Source organism: Lichenostomus cassidix, chromosome 4A, assembly GCF_008360975.1.
Source record: "Lichenostomus cassidix isolate B80296 chromosome 4A, HeHo_3.0, whole genome shotgun sequence".
NCBI lineage: Eukaryota > Metazoa > Chordata > Aves > Passeriformes > Meliphagidae > Lichenostomus > Lichenostomus cassidix.
In genome coordinates, this window is record NC_139485.1 from 15228897 (window position 1) to 15242952 (window position 14056).

The 14056-nt window shown below is 38.9% G+C and overlaps 1 protein-coding gene and 1 long non-coding RNA gene across 3 annotated transcripts in view; both read left to right on the forward strand.

Annotated features, from left to right (window-relative positions):
- The window catches only part of DACH2 (dachshund family transcription factor 2), a 230583-nt gene that overhangs the window by 5229 nt on the left and 211298 nt on the right, over nucleotides 1-14056 (forward strand). The window lies entirely within an intron of this gene.
- Nucleotides 9173-13971, forward strand: LOC146437580 (uncharacterized). The gene is made up of 3 exons (XR_014852297.1): nucleotides 9173-9357; nucleotides 9737-9797; nucleotides 10018-13971. It is a non-coding gene; the product is annotated as an uncharacterized LOC146437580 (long non-coding RNA).

Here is a 14056-nt window from a genome sequence, read left to right on the forward strand (position 1 = left end):
AACATGTTAAAAGTATTGCTATAAATAGAATATCTCTGTGTCCAAATTGATTACAGGCTGAAGTAAGGCTTTTTCTCTTTTTTTCTTCTTTTTCTTTTTTTACCTCATTAAGAATTTTCTTTTTAAGTTAAGTATGTCTGGATTAAACATCTGTTAGATTTAAATACTTGTTTATTATGTTTGTGCTGCTACTCCCCACTTAGGGCCAGATATGTTGGAGAAGTTGTTGATCACCATTAATTTTGGGTCAGTTTAGTCTGGTATCCATTATCTTGGACAGAACCTGTGGAACGCAAATCATAAAAGGCTGGAATGTGTCTTTGTGGAAAGGTTTTAAATTCTAGAAAAGATTGCACAGAGTGAAAAGTACTCTGCCATGAATAATAAAGATCTATTTCCCACGTAGGCTACGCACAGCTTTTACTGGCTTTTATTCCTTAGTGTTTACTAAACCACTCGTGGTCATCTTTGTTTTTCTTTAGAGGATAAAATAGTATTTTCTGCAATCATTTTGTTAAATCTGATTTTTCTCCGTGATGCTTTAATTTTAAAAATTATCAAGAGTGTTCCTTTTCCTAGACTTTCCTCCACACAGAAGAACTTTGACTTTTTGTCTTTAAGGCTTCTGAGAATAAATTGGAGAAACTGGCTGTAACAGATCTAGATTTATGTTGGCATTCTTGGTATTCTTGCTCCAGTAGTTCCAATTTGATAAAGGAAACAATATATGTAATAGAAATTCACAGTTTATTCAAATGAGTTTAAGCTTTAGCATTGTTATATTTGCCTTTCTCTCACCAATATATCAATGTGTGGCAATAGCATTATACTCAGAAAGGCTCCAGAAGGGACCAGCTCTGTAGATGGGCAATTATTCTCACGCTGGGGCTGTGGCTGCACGCAGCCTCTGTTTGTGCATTGGTTTTAAAGGCAGGGAAAATCAACTTTGGTAGGACTGAGGAGTGCAGCAAAACCGACTGGATTAAAGAGTCATGCTTTGTTGTATGGCAGTGGCCTTGGAGTGAGAGACTAGTCTCTACCTACCTTAGTAATTTTGCAGAAGATATTTTAAATGAGCCTTGGGAGATGTTTTCAAAGAATTGTCTTATGTCACTGCTTTCAGGCTGGAGCTGGCCGTTTTTAGGGGCTGTTTGTCAGGATCAGTACTAAAAAGGTGTTGAGATCTGGGCTGCAAAGTCTCTGTTTTGACTTTGCTGAGGTGAACCTCCTTTTCATGCCAGGGGCCGTTTGCCAGAACAAGGGCAAAGAACTTAAAAATGTTTCTAGGATCTGAACTCTTCTCATCAAAGGTGGGACATATTTCCTGAATCCTGTGTCTGAAAGAATTCCCTGTTACTCTGGTTTTGGGGCTGATCTTGTACTTGCTCAGTGTAGGATTTTTAATTTTTTTGTGCCTTTTCCAGAGATGATAATTACGAACATTTTGAAGTTAAGAACAAAATTATCCAAATCCTTACTTTAAAATACATGGAAAGTTCCCAGCTGGTTCCTTTTGTAAGTTCTTAGTGTGATTATCAGTGTAATAAAACCTGTAGGTGTATGGAAATGTGTAATTTCAGTGATTATTTACATACACAGTACCAATAGCAAACCCAAACATAATGAGGCTGCTTCTGAGTTACTGCTGTCTGTGATGTGTTCCTTTGGTGTGAGCCAAGGCAAGGTTTTATATGTTTGATTAAACCTGCATTCCGAAGCACAAGTATGTTAGTAATGATTCTTAGTGATTTAGATTTATCCTGCTTGATATTAGAACTGTCCCTCGGGGCTACATGCTTTTGATCTTTGTTCCCTCTTGGTGAAACAGGGTTATCCAAAGTGACTCGGTAATAGGGTTTCCCCTCTCCCTTGGTTGTACAACCTGTAAGAAACACCCATACCTATTAACTAATGTACTTTGATACCTGCCCCAGAAGGTTTCAATATCCGAATCCTGTAAAGCAGAAATTTCTTTCCTTGCCTTTAATTTTTGGTAGCACAGCCGTGTTGTTGTTTTGTGTGTGCGTATAAAGTTTATTGTCACTGGCAGGCGTGGGGAGATCATATTCCCTTGTCAGTACATCTTGACCTGCTGAGCCCGTTTTGCTCATTAAAATAGATTATGGCAGAGCCTTTCTTGACTCACTCACAAACAGCACTTCTCCAAAAAGTAGGAACCAAACCCAATTAATGTGCTCCCTTTATTACTGTGCAGTGGCTTAGAGTGTGATGTTTAGCAGTGTATATTGTTCCTACGATAAGGTATAAAATGTTCGATTGCAATTGTGTCTGATGTTATCAAGTTTCTGGAAATTGATATCTGGTACCGGCATTTAACCTACATCTACTCTGTCTGCTATCTATGGGATGGGTTAAAAAGAAAAAGTAGTATTGATCTGTAGCTGGATTAAAGTTTGAAATCGGCAACAGCATGAGCACAAAAGGCTTTTTTATGATTTCTCAGCTTGCCATTGATCTACCAGTTTTATTGCATTCATTATTTATTAAAAGAATTTGCAAGCTAAACATAACGTTAAGCTAGTTTGCACACAGGGACTGCACTTAGGAAATTGAATGGAAATTGCATTAGAGATGAACATCTGTGCTATTTTTCCACTCGTGTGTTTATGGGTTTGTATAAAAGGTGTATTGGATTAACAGTTATAACCATTATAGCTTGCAGCAATATGTTAGAACCCCAAGCATTTAGTAGTTATTTAAGAAGGAGACTCTTTTTTCTTACACTAAAAAGTATGGTAATGCCATGACAAACAGAGCTTTTATTGGATTATTCTTTATTAATGGGCTTTTTACTACTAATGTGTAAAACTTGAGGTATCTTGCTGTATTATGCATGTGCACTATTATCTATGCTACATAAAGCTCCATTAATATTGTCATTAATTGAAGGTTTCCAGTGACAGTGTTAGTTAAGGATTTGGCACATAGTCACCGAAGTATTGAAATGTATTTTATAGTATGCAGTAGGAATGTCAGTATTGAAAAGATCCTTAATATATGTTCCTTCAGATTTTTCACAGCAAGTCAACTAGTTTTCTATCCTCCTTGAGCTAGATACCTTCTGTCGTGTATCATGTCAGTGAATCAGGTGAAATCCTAAATTCCCATTTCAGTTCAGCAGTTCAGCTGCCTTTAACATTTGCTGTAGTTGTGTGTGACATACAAAGTGTAAGCCAGACCTAGAATTTCGAGGTCATCTCCTGTAATGATTTTAGAGTTTTTTTTGATTGTGCTCCTTCTATAAAACAGAGGGAAAATTACTTCAGGGGCTTTGGATGAAAAGTATGTTTGTATAATCAAGATGTTACCTATTTATTTGGTCTAAAAGTAAGTCCAGACTGTTTATGGCTGAAATGTGCTGAAATATGTCACGTTTTGCATCATCAGTGCACTTGCAGTTATTCTATTCAAGACTCAACCTGATATATCTCACAGCTTGTAAGACTTGAGGGTTTCCTGTGCTCAGACACAGAAATGAGCTTCATACCAGGAGGTTGTGCTGCCTCCTTTGAGTGCCACCTCCGCATCCTTTTTGTCTCTGGTAGGACGACAGTATTTTGAGCAGAGGTAGCTCTGATTTGTTTTTTTTGAAAGAATCTCAGTGCTGTTTTTCAAACAGCATTTTGCATTCACTGTTCTTAGCCTTCCTCACTGTTGTTCCCAGCCACAGTCTCCTGTGATCAGTTTTCATATTCTATCAGATAACACATTTCAGCTACCCTGTAAGTTAAAGTAGAAGTTATATTTAATACAGGATTCACGCAGTTAGGATTTACACGTCACTGATAAAATGTTTATATACACATAAATGATATACATGCAATTTAAACTAAATTTCTGGATTTTTCCAAAGCTCTCACAACCATGGAAATCAACCTGGATTTTTTGAAAATTTGCTGGACGTGTTTATGAGAGAGGGTGACTTTAGAATAATCCAGAAATTTAGTTTAAATTGCATTTGCTATGGGCATGAGCTAAAATTGCTAAATAAACTTACAGGGCTATATGGGCTATCTTAATTATGGTCCTTACTAGAAGTCTTTGCTTTTTTTATGCTTCTCATAGCCATCTAAGTGAGTAACATTCTCAGCATGTGATTTAATTCTCTCTATCCATGGCAAGAGAACTTTTAGCTTGGGATGCCCTCATGATATTATAAATCAGCAAAATGTAAAGACTTTTTTCTCTCCTGTTTTCAAACGTGACTGGACAGCGGAATTAAAGCAGAACACTTTTTATTTTAAAAAGTTTACTGAAGTTATTTCATGCTGTGTGGACACTTCTAAGTAGAACCTATGTTGCAGAATCACAGAATTGAGATTAGCAGGGTGCTTTTGTGGTCATCTCTGTGCATCTTGAGCTCATGGCTATTCCTGTCTCTGAACTGGAGAGATGTGGATTGGATGGATGGACCTTGGATGAGGAGTTGGCCCTGGCAGTGTCCAAGGCCAGGCTGGACAGAGCTTGGAGTGACCTGGGCTAGTGGAAGGTGACCCTGCCCATGCAGGGGGTGGGATGGGATGGACTTTAGGGTCCCTTCCAGCCCAAACCATTCTGGGATTCTGGGGTCTAGACCAATCCCTCTGTCTGAGCAGGGTCAGCTGGAGTTGGTTGTCCCAAGCTGTCTCCAGTGAGATTTTTGAATATTTGCAGGGATTGAGACTCATCCTTTCTGGGCAGCCTGTCTGCAGAATAGAAATAGCTGTGCTGTGGAAGGAAGATTTTACTGGGATGGCTGGATTCCGTGGGAGTTGGGAGTAGATGTCCCAGGCAGCCCCTGCTGGGGTCACTGCCCAGGCAGGTCAGTGCAGACACTGCTGTTGTGTTTGTCCTTCCTGGGAATCAACCATGTCACACTGTGCCATCTCTGTCTCACAAATGAGATCCTGTGTGTGTGCTGAGGAGCTGACTTGTCCTATTCCCCTGCTCCCCTAGAGAAGAGTATTTGTGTATTTGTAATTAAAAAAAAAAAAAAAGGTGGCTGTAAGAAAGCTCCTGGCACAGACGTTGTGCCAGTAGGGGGATTTAGTTACTTGTATGTTGCAGTAATTTAAGAGTTGCTAATTAAGAAGATAAAGCTAGTTGAAAGAAAAAAAAATTGAGCTTCATTTAGAACCTCTAATCAGCATTTTAAAAATATTGTACATTATGCTTTATTTCTTACATGCATCGTCGTTGTTTTTGCCTAGTGCAAGTTTTACATTCTAGCTAATAGACTGTTTTGATAGCAGTTAATCAGAGAATGTCCTGTGTCTGTGAAATGTTATCCCTGTTGTTTTTTGTGAGGCTGATGAAGGCATCTCTCTGTGGGGCTGCAGGTGTCTGCAGCTGCCTCCTCTCCTCCTCCTACTTTTAAATGTTGTTGTGTGCTGAAGGAGGGCAATTTTCTAAAGAGCTGCTGAGATAATACTGAAAAAGAGAAGCAGGGAAAGCATCAGGTCTTTCCAATGAGACTTAAAATACATATCTAAATAAGAAAAATCAAAAACCCTGCCCCAAACACAGAAAAAAAACTCCCCAAACTGACAACAAAAAGCCTAGAGCAGAGCAAGGTAGTAAAATACTGGCACTTGGACAAGAGCAGAATATGGACACTGAACCAGGACCCAAGGTAATGAACTCAGTGTTCTGTTCCCTCTGTTGGATGAGCTTGTTGCTGAAGATGGATTTGTAGGTTTGGGGACTCTTTTGGCTTGTAAGGCTTTATTTGTTGGGGTTTTTTAATATGACAGTTCAGGTATCTGATAGGTGACTTATCAAAACACCTCGAGTTGAGCATCCTGCCGTTACAAAATCATTTCACATTCTCCAGGGCTGCTTTTACTGCTTGCAGAGAGCCCAGTACAGGCTGTCTGCACCTTTGGCTGCCCTGCTGCACTCCAGGTGTGTGCTGTACCTGTGTCCCAGGGCTGATTGCTGCTCTCAGCACCACAGCCACTGTTCCCCTTGCCCTCAGGAAGGGTTTGGCCAGAATTATTGCTGTAGCACCATGCAAACCTCACTTGTTCTCATGCTCAGCGGTGCTGGAGAGCATTCATTGATCCCACTGCTGTTGAACTAAGATTTCTTGTCCCAGATCACAACCAGAATCGCTGCCACTTCTTTCTGCTCTGTTTTTATGAATTGCCTTACTTGTTACACAACTGGTTTTTGGTTCCAAAAAATCTGTTTCTTCCTGCTGCAATTTACGAACATTTCTGTCTTGCGATTTCATGAATGACTTTTCTCTTGTGTGTTAAGCTAGAGGATTTCTGGTCATCCACTCATCTTGTCCTTTTTAATATGCATTCTTCAAAATCTTAGTTTGCATGTCCCTCTCCCACCCCACAACCACAGCCCTCTAATAAACTGTTCCAGCTTAGTTATTTGTCCTTAAAGGAGAGAATTTCTATTCACGTTGGTGTGGAAGCAAAACAGAAAAAATATTGGGGATACATTCACTGTAGTCATCTCTCCTGAGTAATGCAGTGGTGCAATAGAGTAATTCATAGTATGGCATTAGACTTTTAAAGACATTTTTAAGAACTCTTGTTCTCTGAGTGAAGGCCAGTTCAGTGACTGAGTTCTTAATACTGATATATTTTGATCTGGATAGAAACCCTTCAGAAGAACTTTTTTTCTTCATTCATGTGAAGTTTCTGATAGTACAAACTCAATTTTTTTTTGTTGTTTTTTCCAAACTTAGCTATTAACAGGAAGTTAAATGCCTGGCAGGGATGAGTATCTCTGCTGCTCAGTCTCACAGCTACGTAAGGGGCTTATTCTAGCAGCACTGCACTTCATTTAAATAGTGTGTTACAGCAGGGGCTGAATGTGCCTGTTCTGTGATGATCATTTCCCTGTCACATTTCGTGCAAACTTGGAAGTGGAATGATGAAACAATCCTTGGCACATCAGTTGTATCCCCTACTTATTTAGCTGATCTCATATTTGGGTAGATTTTTATTAATTAAGTCCATATACTTGTACAGGAAATGAATATAGAGAAAGTACATAGTGGAACCCCAAACCATTCCAGTAAAGAATCTGTGGTTCTGCATTTTTGTAATGAAAGGCACGAGGTAGGAGTAGTCAGAGTCTATAAATGTTTACTTGCATTGCCTGGTAAACAGTTGTCAAGGATCAGGGATTACAGGCTGTATGGGAATATTCACTTTTTGCATTGAGGGAAGTGTTCACCAATGGTGATAAACAGAAAACATTTTCAGTAGAGTGAATACTGTAAACTTGTTGCTGTGCATATATTGTGCATTGCTGATATTCAGAAATCCTTACTTGGAGCATAATAATATTTCATATATTTGAGACTCTCTTGATTATTTTTAATCAGGGAGTAGGTTTTAGTATTCTAAGTGGATGTGAGTGCATGTAAAGAATAGCGAAAAATAATTTTATGTACCGTAACAGCTTAAAAAGTAGTAAACTGATAATTATTATGTATTTAAATAGCACAAACATTTCATCAAGGTTATGGTAGCATCCTGTATGGTATAGGTAGCATCCTGGCTATTTAGCCAAATCTTGATTTATTCTTGCAGAACTCAGAAAAGACTGAAAACATGAGGAAGGGCAAACCACCAAGTCCTGTATTTGTGAATACTGTACAAACCCGAATGGTGGTTGGTGATTAGTACTTCACCCACGCACCTGAATTTTCAGGGAAATCCTTTGCACTCTCTGAAGGGGAATGGCCATTGGTGGACTATTTATGACTCTGGTTTTGGTGGAAAATTCGGCCTTGTGTGTCATTTAGACTTTGTGACACGTGTAGCCTCCCAGGGCCTAATGACTTGTCTGCAGATGGGCTGTTATTTATTACAGTCATGTAGAATAAAATTGATTGTCTTCTAAAATTAATTTTTCATTTGCCTCCAGCTCTGCTTTAATAGAGGACACACAGTTGCCTGTTTGCAGAAATACTGTTTAATCACATTAATATCTCAGCCCCCCAGGCTGGTGAAGATAATTGTACAAACGAACAGCAAAATCTGTATCTTTAACTTCTTTTTATGATTAAATTATGCAAATGACTTATCTCCTGCCCTTCCAAGCACTAATCATCTAATTAGGAATGATGTGTTAAAGGGATGGTTTTGAATCAGGAGAAGGGGAGAACGGAGGAAGCAGAAAATGGGACCTGACAATGAAACTGCTGAAAGTACTATAGCAGTACAAGATAAATTTGTGTATGTGTTCAAAAAGCAATAATAAAGGCTTGCTGCGCTACTTCTAGTCCTCTTTTAGTGCTATTTTTCATAAGAGGATAATTCTTCTGTTTGATCTTTGCCCATAATTTTCCATATTAACTTTAAATTCTGTATTATTGTTGTTAGTATTAACTTAGTACTTTCTCTTCCAGTTCTCATAAACAATGAGTGCAAGTGTCTCTGCATTTGGCTTTAGAAACAGAATGGTTTGAAAGACAGAATAATGTTTATTTGCAGTTTGTTTTTTATCAAAGTGCTTGTTATTGCATTGGTAGATGTCCTGAGCCTGTCAAATACTTCCCATATCTCAGTGTTTTTTTTTTTGTTGAATACTTAACTGCTGGTTAAAAAAACTAACAGCTTTGCTTTTTAATATAAAAATGCCAGTGCCCCAGTAAAGTGGATGCTTGTCTCTTTGGTCATGTCCTGTGCCTAGTTTGTGGAGTTTCCCTTTGACTGAAAGCTTTTAAATTTAGATATTTAGGTGATCATAAATTTATATGTTAGGCATATTTGCATGAAATAATCATGCCTTGACCTCTCCAAGAGCTTAAAGCCCAGTTTGCTGTGGGTTTTTTTTCCTATTCCATAAGCAAATTCAGTTTTTTGTTAGTCAAGCCTTTATAAGCAGTTTCTCCTGCTGAAGTCACATTCCCACAGTGGGTCCAAGCTATCAGTGTGTTATTACTCCTGATAAGGGTAGAACAAACCAACTCTCACCAGGTGGATAGCCCTGAGAGCTTGGTAATGTATTGCTCTTGTTTTTCCTTTATTCAGTCATTGCTGTACTTTCTGTACATGGTAAAAATGCATTATACCAAAACCCAAGAATATTCCAGAGACTAACTGAAATTCCATGTATTCCTGTATGAGAATGTGTTAATTCCTTTATAAACATGTGAAGGTGTTCATGCATGAGAGTACATGAATTCATAGTTTGCTATATATCGATAGCCAGTAGCTTCCACACTCCCTGAGACATCTTCCAACATCTGCCTCATTCATTAAGGATCCTCAGCTTCCCTGTCTGTATTTCAGGCTTGTGCTCCTGTGTCTGTCAGACACAGCTTTACTGATACAATCTGAGGAGCTTAACTTCCCCAGGAAGGTGTGAAACACTTTTACAAAGGTAGGTATCCCCCAAGAGAAGCCAAAAGCAACGATGTCAAAATAATCTTTTTGTTAGTGCTTAGGTGTATGTCATGGGGATTTAAGGAGGATGAAAAACCTCACACAAATGAATTTTGAAAAATTAAAATGCTGACTGGGGCAGATAATGTGGCTTTTTTTCTGTTGTTTTTGGATGGTTCAACAAAAAGGATGCAAGTTCTGACACTGCTTCCATTTGTCTGACACAGACATAAATTGCTGGTGGAATGTTTTCATAAACACTTCATGGATGGGGAGGCTGCATTTCTTTCTGTACCTTCCAGCAATAGGATTGAATTAAAAGAGTTCACGTCTATCTTTGTGTTTTCATCGTTATCCCCCCAAATTCTTCTCAAAAGGAAAGATGAGACCACCTTGTTGAAGAGCTCTTCCACCAAGTATTTGTGCCAGAATATTTCTGTGAGTTATTTCGGTACACCAGGTCTAAATACATTTTGTCACTAATAAAGGAGACTCAAAAAGACCATGGGATTTCTCATTGGGTTAAAAGGTTCTGGGATCCATCAGGGATTTAAATCCCAATGAGGGCTTTGAGCAGAACTGCTGCCTTCTTTGGGTAGGACATCTGTGATAATTAAGGAGCAAATAATCCTAGACTGCTTTCTTTTGTTTCTTTTAGATTGGCTGGATCCAGATACTCACCACAAGAAGAGATAAAAATAGAGGCTTTGTGCCAAGGCTGATAGTGTGGGATGTCAATGGAGAGAGTGCTGGACAGCATCCAGCTGCCCTTCTTTGTGTGGCTGAGCTTCCTCAGCCTGGTGGCTTTTGGCTGAGGTGTTCCAGGCTGGTAGGACAGTAGCACTGAGGTCAGGATGTCTGAGATAGGCACCTGCTGAGAGACCATTTGTAGATGGCTTTAGCATCAACAAGGAATCTAAAAATTCCTGTAATCTGTAGCCTGCATTTCCTGACTCTTAGGCAGAGGCAGATTGGAAGAAGGTAATCTGTAGTAAGGACTTCAGTATCTTTTTATTTTCTGTGTCTGCACATGCTCAGGACTTTATCTTACCCAGCTGCTCATTCAGATGTTTTTCTTATCTCTCCACTGGGCAGTTTGCACTGAGTAATGATATGTGACAACAGATGGCAGATAGTGAATTGTTTTATGAATTAAGTAGGTTTTGCAAAAAGTTGAACCGGAAAGAATTCTTGTAAGATTTCACAGTTAACAGGTACAGCAGTGGAGCCATCTCATTATTTTTTCTTTGTGTTCAGAAAGTATTGAGTCATTTAAGTTTACTCCCATGAGCTGTTCTTGTGGTGGTTGCAGTGCTGGACTTACACAGAGTGACCAGTGCTCTGTGCTGAGATAAATGATGGTTGCTAAAAAATCCAGCAGCCTTTTTTAACACAGTCGAATTGTGAAGTCTTCTAAGTGTGAGAGAATTTAAGCCAATCTTGACCTCTCAGATTACTGTCCATGCAGGGCGTAGTGACAGAAGTGGAGATGAGTGTTTCAATTACACTCATACCTTACTGGTCTTGTACCTTATGAAGGAAAGGATTATACCCAAATAAAAGGCAGGAAAGTTAATACTGACTACTTTTTTCCTCTTTTGTTTTGATTTTTCTTCCCTTTACAATCATTCAAGGTAAACGTTATTTCAGTATTAATCAAGTTTGAGGTGCATATTAAAATAAAACAATTCTTGCACAGAACATTAAACTGTTAGGCCCTTTCATGATCCTAAATTCCTGTACCAGTGGTAATGTCTAGGCCAACTGTGACATTTAGGAGCAATGAGAGTTTTTACAGAGGAGTGGTCATAGCTATTGATTTGTCTGCTAATTTCAATTTAATTCAGTCTAGAAATCCAAATTAATTCCTTTCTGTGGTCTTATTGTGGGTTGGGGTAATTGAATATTTTTGAAGAAACACATAATCCTGTCATTGGGCTGAGGTTTTGGCAGATGTTGAGAAATAGTAGGACATTTAAATAGTTGAGGCTCCAGACTGTCAGCGTACATTATATGATGCACAGTTTCTAGAATTACAGTTAGTATGGAATAAAGCTGTGTTGGTCAAGTTTCTTTGACTTCCCAAGAATATTGTGAAGATCTTTTTTCACCCATCTGGTTGAAACTCCAGCTTGATAAACAGAAAGCAGTAGTAGAGTGCCCACTGCTTCATCTCTTTCAGAGAGATGTGCAGGAGTGTGAAATGGCACTGAGCATATTTGTGTGGTCACTTTAATATATTCCCATAGCTCTCCTGTTTCTCAAAAGTAATAATCTTTAATCTTGGTTTTTCAGAAATTGCTGAAGTTGTACTTTGGTGACTCACAAATGTTAAAGAGGTCAACTTTCTTCATGGGGCTGTGATTAGCTGTCCATGACTCAGTGTTGTTCAAGCTGGGATATGCAATGGTTTTCAAATTGCAGCTGGATGAAAGTGGTGTGGGAATGTGTGTGGAAAAGGCAGTGGAAACACTGGGAGGATGCACATCCCCCTTAAAACCGTGGAGGCTGTGCATAGGTTACCCTTGGAGTTGTATTCTGCCAAAGTAATCTCTCTTGATCGTATTCCGTGTGTTTTAGGAGTCAGGAGAAATAAGCAGTCATTAAAGTAATTGGTGATTCGTGAGAAGGTAAAGTTGGGATTTCAAGGCTGTGCAGACATGTGGGTTAATACCTCTGCAGGAGTTGTTCTGGTTTCTGCAGCCTTTGGTGTTGACAAATCCTTGTCAGCCCTGTATCATGGAAAGCAGGGTTGGAGAAGGGTTAATTTCATATTTTTCAGCTGGATTCTTTGCCCAGTTTTGCAGTTGGTACCTTTCTGAATGTGCAGGAGATATTTAGTATTGTTACTAATATCTCAGGGCACTAATGTCTGATTTTGGCCGTGGACAGAGCAATAGTTTGGGGGGCAGTGAGGGTGCCTGAGCTGCATCCCCCTTTATGAAGCGTGCTGGTACAAGTGTCTTCTCTTGACTTGGCTGTAAGCTTCAACCCTCTGCCAGCAAATAGGGTGAAATAGTAGTGGGGCACATCAATCCTGGATCTGTTTAAATATAAACAGATTGCCTGAGGGCTCTTTATGTAGTTACTTTTACTCAGAAAATACTAACATTAGACATATCTCAACTGGATCTTGTCTCTTTACCTTTGAGATCAGACTTGTGTCTCTGTCTCTCTAAACCTGCACAGGCAGCCTGCTTGGAAAATTGCATATCTGAATAGTTTGCAAGGATATACATTACCTGTCCTAGCATTTCTTAGCGTGGAGAAGCATGATTGGTAACAAGGGATTGTTGGAAATTATATGGAAAAGTATGTGGGACAGACAGAAACAGTGATATGTGACTGTGTAGATTGTGTAGATTCTAGGGGTGCTGACATCTTAGAAACTGTCAGGGGAGAAGTGAAGGAATGGGAGCAAAGGTACCCAGGAGCATTGACCATGTGATTTCTTTATTTTAACCTCCCAACACTTGTTTAATGGCATAATATATTCACCTTGGGTAAGCAATTAAAGTTAAACAAACAAACCAAACCAAACAATCACTCTGTGTGTGTGAATGCATAATATGTAATAATCTGGAAAAGTAAGGTATGTATTGCATAGTGTAGTTACTGTGGGCTGGAAGGTTGCTGAAATCCCAATTTAGATGTTGAAAATGATTATTTTAGGAATGGAATAGGGTTTTTTTTAATATATGGCAAAATATAATCCTTAAAGGGAAGAACCTTTCCCTATAGCATGTTATTTAAATAAGTTTCTTCAAATTTATTTTACTGAAGACGGAGAGAATAAATAATGAGTATAGGTAGTATGCAAAGAATACACTCCAAAACTCCTTTGAGTACAGCAGCTACCCCAGAAGAGCTGTAGGAAGCATTTCTGTAGACTGACCAGCCTTAGGTTGTTCCCAGCTGGTCAGGAGGAGCTGTTCCATTCCTGGTTGGAGCCCTTGGGCAAGGTGCTGTGCCTGGCAGGAGGAATTGGTTTGGTTTTCTTTGAATCCAGCTCACTTGATGCTATGGAGTGAGACTCATGTATCCTCTTTTAAGATTTGCAGAACTGAGGTTGCATTGGATTCTGGAAATCAAAGCATTTTATAACAGGTAAAAATTTCCAGAAATGTATTGTGCCTGGACAAAATGATATGGTATGGATTGTTGCATGAGAAATTATTATTTTTTAATTTTATTTTTTCTATATATGTACTCTCACAAACTGAGTTTTTAAAAAGAACGTTTATTAGTCATAACTAAGTTTTATTTACCTTTCTGTGGCACTTAGTGTTGTGGTAATCTCAGGAATTCCCCAAGGTATTAATTCTCCCTGGGTTACTGGATTTTAAACTGCTCCAGTAGTTTATGAATCTCAGATCTTGATTTCCAGGTAATTGACAAAAAGCATGAAGAGCAGATATATCCCCAGGGTCCCCTGAAAGTCCCTTGGTTACTGAGGCAAGATGAGTATTTCAGTGGCTGCTTTGGAAAACTTCAGCCAGAGTCACTCAAGGTCAAAGGAAAGTTGGACACATCTGAGAAGCAAAATGTAGAGAGGCAAATCTTCCTCATACCCTGAAAATACAGCACAGCTTTACAGAACTCTGTAATAGTAACTCTATTTTATTATGGGATGAAGGTGAAAAATACTTTCCAGATTTTCCCCTTTATGTTTTCATCATAACAGCAGCCTTAAATTT